Raw genomic sequence first — 5063 nt, 5'->3', positions numbered from 1 at the left:
TCCTCCTTCCCGGGGTGTAGTCGGTGGGAGGACTGGCAGGAGCCTCTGGGCGGCCGCAGCCAACCCAGCCGCCAGGCGCGCCTCACCCCCTCCCTCTTCCTCCCCGGCTCCCTCTCCCGCTCGCAGGCGCTCCCCTCGCCCCTCCCTCGTGCCCGCCTCTCCTCCGCGGCCCTCCTCTCTCTCCCCTCCTTCTCTTCTCCCTCCTCTCCTCTCCCCCCCGGCTCCTCTCTCTCTTTCCGACTCTCGAGCGCCGGCCCCAGGATGACAATCACATCCCCGACGCTACGATCTCTTCCAACTTTCCTTCCCTGCTAAGTCGAGGTGCAACCGAGGTTCCGACCGCAAGACGGGTCCAGGTGGCGGATCCGGCAGCGCGGGAGCACAAAGGGAACGAGGCCTTGTATTGAGCGCCGGCGAACTCTCTGCTCTGCCCTCGCCACAGTAAATCGCGAAGTTAGCGGATTTCTTGTTTTCCAGGAGGCCGGGCTCCTAGGTCGTTCGCCGCCCACCCGTCCCTAGCTTCTCCCCAAGTCAGCGGGCCCAATAACTAGTTGGAGACCCGGAGTGAAGGTCCATGGGAAAGCTGGATGGATGCCCGCCCTCGTTCGGGGCGCAGGGAGTCCGAGATGACTGTCCCTTTCCGCCAGCAGCAGCAGGTGGGATAGAGGCAGGCCTAGGACAGCTGTACTTCTCCCGCCCGGCCTTCCTTCCGCCGATTCCGGCCAGACGGCGAAGGAGACACGCGGGACCCGGGACTATGTGGGTAGCCCTTCTGTACACGAGAGGTAGTGGACAAGAGCTGTCAGATGGAGAAGCAGCTACATAGGAGTCGGTTTCAGGACCTCAGCACACACTCTCCCGCCCCCACAGTGCCTCGCTGCCTCCTTCTAGAGGCTTTGCAGCCCCAGCTCGCATCGCCAGGCCAGTTATGGTGGTGGACGGTGCGGGTTCTTTTGCCCTTCGCAGGCACGCTCGCACCCGCCCACCCTCCATTGCAAACATTCGTTAGAGCTGTGCCCAATCCAATCACTGTTTGTTCAGCGAGGCGCTGGCAAGGCAAACACACACAACTGAGTCACAGGCAAAGACCAGGCCACGACGGCCACACGGAATACAAAACAGATCCTCTGCCTGTCTCCTCACCACGTGCCGCCACAAGCCACAGACGCACTAGAACGCTGGGACAGACAGGGGCGCTGGTGAACCAGCACAGAGGCTGGCACAATGTTGGGCACTCTGCTGGAGCTCAGTATATCAGAAACTTTCTGGCTTTTTATAATGGAGTCACACGCAAGCGGAAGCACTACTGGTCCATATAGTTTCCTTCAGTGACTTTTCCAGAAGAGATATATTTTATTTCCTGAACTCCAGCCGCGGCACACAAACCCATTCAGCACACTCGCACACTCTCCGCTGCCGGACTTCACGCACGCGCGCTAACTCCTCCTCTCCGTCAGCTCCTGAGGCTCCGCCCTTCGAGCCGACCTTCTCCGACCGCCGCTCAGCCCAGCCCGATGCCTTCCTGCTTTCACCTCTAATTGGATGCTGGCTTCCATTGGCTCCGCCCTTCGGTGACGTAATCTCACTTCCCCCCGTTTCACTGCGCCGAGGGGCGGAGCTGGGCGGAGCGACGGCGCGCTATTGTCATGGAGACGAGAAGCCGGCCGGAGCGGCAGCCGCGAGTCGGTTGCCACTGAGGCAAGGCTGAACTGCCCAGACCGCCGGAGCAAGAGGGAGCGGGGAGCCAGCCAGTGGCAGCCTCTAAGACAGCCAAGGGGCGGTGTACTCCTGGGCTCTGTCTAGGCACGGGAGGTCGCTGAGGAAGCCCCGGAGCGTCCACGCCCTGCTCGCTTCGCGCCCGCCTCTAGCGGCCTCGGCTCCTCAGCGCCCGCCCCCGGCTCCGCCCGCTGCTGCCGCAGCTCTCCGCGCTAACGGTCGGTAGCAGCCCGCGCGCGCCGCCCGCCGGGGGCTTGCGCCAGCCACGAGGGAGCGTCCGCGGCCTGCGCGCCGGCGCCGCGGGGGAGAGGTGAGCCCCGAGTCCCTGTACCCGCCGCGTCGCGGCCGGACTTCCTTCCGCTCGAGCCGCGTGCGGGTTCCCCCGTGTCCCTCGCGCTGACCCGCCGCCTAAGTGTTAGTGTCACAGTTCCCGGCGGGTGCGCGTGGGCGGGACCTCTCCATCCGCGCGCGGCAGCTTCGCCCTCTCGGCTCTCGTCCAGGATGCTGATTTCTGAAATGGAGCCGTGGAGGTTTGTGCCACCGAGAATCAGTCTGTCGCACGGACATCCTCATTACATCATCCTGCCACTCTGGGTCGCTAGGCTATACACCCCCTTCTCCCGCCCCTCTTTTCTTTTACTTTCCTTTTTTTGGTGTCAAGGACTGGAGAGAATCCTGAAAGATACTGAAGCACTCAGAATGTATGGTTCTGTTGCTGTGGTTCTCACCTCCGCTCTACGTCAAAGTTAAGACTCATTTCTTAAGAATGTCTCTATTTTCTGCTTTATTTGAACATTGATGGCTCTGCTGCTCGGCTGGCCACAGCCGCCCTGCGTCCGAGACAGACTTGCGTTAATGTTATTAGGAGGCAGACGGGATACAGATAGCATCTGGTGGGGTTTCTCCGTTTTAGTGTGAAAGTTTTCGCATTTTTTTGCTGGTAAACACGAGGTTTAACTTTTTATCTTGGTAGTGGTGACGATACGTTTCCCTCTGCCCTCTTTTTTCCCCTTTATTGATCTGCTTTCCTGTTTGGGAAACTGTTTACTTGTTAGTAGTAGTTTCACTGGTGTCTTTTCGGTGTTGCCTTCTCCCCCAGAAGAGGTAGGAGCTATTTTCCTCTTATTCCAGGTTACCAAGACAATTCTTTTCATTTACTTATTTATTTTGACTTACTGTTGGATTTGTATCTCTCTTAACACTTTAACTACACTAGAGATAGGTATGCCCAGATTGTTTTAACATAGATTTTTTTTTTAGCAATTCTAATTCTAAGAATTCCTAAGGGTTTATTGGTATGCCGTGTCTGCACGTATCTAGTTATTCATAACTCTTAAAATTTAAAGCGTTAAAATGAGATCTACAATTGTCTTGATAAGATACGGCCGCAGAGCTTGCTTTTCGAGTTTTGGCTGTACACTTGTCATTGCTTAAATCTAATGCGAAAAAGGTTATTCCTGTTTATTAAGTGTAATAACTGTTTACAGTGAAAACTTTAAAGAGTCATAAAAGTAGGTCTGCTGTATTTTAAAGATCTCATCATTCTTGTGGAAGAGACACACCAACGCTAGGAAAGGCAACAGATTGCTTCTGTCATATCGCTTTGCTGTTTTGGAGTGTACTTAAAGGATTATGATTGATAAGGCTGTCTTGCCAGAGAATGTTGACACAGGTGTGCATCGTTATCTTAATTAAGATCCTGAGAAAATGTTGTCTATAAAATGGTGACATAAGAAGAGCTGCATATTTTTTGTACAGTTTTGCTTTTGGAGAATTTAATTGCACTTGAAACCTGTCTTTGAGCCTCCAGATTTTGTGATCCCTTTGGCAACAGAAGTTTTAGGGAAATGATAGTTTAATGTTAAGGGTTCTGGCATGTACTAATACTACTTGTGGCTTTTTGGCAATGCCTTTGTCGGCTTTCTTTGTGCTCTACCTTTGTGGAATAATGGTTACTAATTTGGAAAGAAACGCATAAATACAGCAGTGTATTATTAAGCAAACATTTATTAAGTGTTCAGAATAAGTCTGAGAGGAAGACACGCTTAATGTGCAGAAACAGGAATATAATAAAAAGGTAAATATATGAGAAATTTATGCCATTTCATTTTTTGGAAAACCATCTCCTAGAATGTTTTAATGATCTAAAATAATTTCTCTCTTCTTATCAAGTACTTAACTACACTGTTTGTAGAATACCTTGATTTTATTTCCAGAAATAGAAGAAAACTATTTTGTTTCTTCTAAAATATTCTTCTGTAAGTTTGAATCGATGAATAAGTGAAGATAGTGCATTTAGCCTCTTTATTAGTTTAAGTATCTGAATCATAACCTGGCTGACCACTAAAATAATATTACTGCTCTTTTCTTCAAATATCTGGATGCAGAAAAAAATAACAAGATGGATGCTGTGATTATATTACCCTTTGCTTACCCAGCACCTAATACCCTTTAACATAAGTATTGCATTAAGATTTACCCACTTTCTTTGTAACTCATGATTTCCTGGAAGCTGGTTGTCCATCAGCATGTATGTAAGATGTGTGAATGTTTTTCTCTAATATGAAAGCTCATTGTAGAAAGAGGAAATGAATGTGGAGGCTATAGGCATAGGATCGGAGAAGCCAGGTGTACAGTCACAGCTCATTCCCGACTCTAAGGATAATTAGCTGGCTAGAATTACCTGTTAATCTAAAATCAAAGAATGATTTATTTAGATTTGTTTGCAGAAACTAAAACAACAGCATGAATTTGAAATAATTGTTTTACTGTCTCCCAACAGCCCATCAAAAATTTTTTTTTCTGGCAGCTGAGATCAGCATCCCTGTGCTATTTATCCATACAGTATTTTCAAATTTGATATGATATGTTAAAAGAAATGATATAGTAATGTGAACTAATTACCTGCCATTTGTTTTAATGAATAACACTAAATAATTATTAATATAGTTTTACATTATAAAAATCTTAGGGAAAATGTAAATGTTCTTCAGTCAGTAACAGGCAAGTAAATGAAATGTAATCCTGAGTGAATTAATAAGCATGTTCTTTAAAACAGATATGAAAACAGTGTCATATTTTGGAATAATGTTTAACTTTGAGATAGCAAAGCCTGTTTTGTGTGGTAATATCTCAATATCTTTGTATATTTCCCTTCAATTTATACATTGTTTTGGCTCCTGTATTTTTTATCTTCTTGGAGTAACTGTAATCTGTTTTATAGAGAATAATTGTCTTTAATAAAATAGCATCTGATGCAACTCTTAAGAAAATGTAAAATCTTGGAATTATTTTTTTCTTGTTCACTAATGACTCTGTTTTGCTTTCACAGCACCACTCAGAAGTGA

At 48.1% G+C, this 5063-nt stretch overlaps 1 long non-coding RNA gene across 3 annotated transcripts in view; it reads left to right on the top strand.

Annotated features, from left to right (window-relative positions):
* The first annotated feature begins 254 nt into the window (after nt 1-254).
* LOC108404974 (uncharacterized) overlaps nt 255-5063 on the top strand; it is a 55294-nt gene continuing 50485 nt past the window's right edge. For all 3 annotated transcript variants that reach the window (XR_012127032.1, XR_005056812.2, XR_012127031.1), the window contains exon 1: nt 255-2026. This is a non-coding gene — a long non-coding RNA (uncharacterized lncRNA). The remainder of the gene's footprint in view (nt 2027-5063) is intronic.

The sequence above is a fragment of the Manis javanica genome, chromosome 17 (assembly GCF_040802235.1).
Source record: "Manis javanica isolate MJ-LG chromosome 17, MJ_LKY, whole genome shotgun sequence".
NCBI lineage: Eukaryota > Metazoa > Chordata > Mammalia > Pholidota > Manidae > Manis > Manis javanica.
This window is presented reverse-complemented; position numbering and strand designations above follow the sequence as displayed.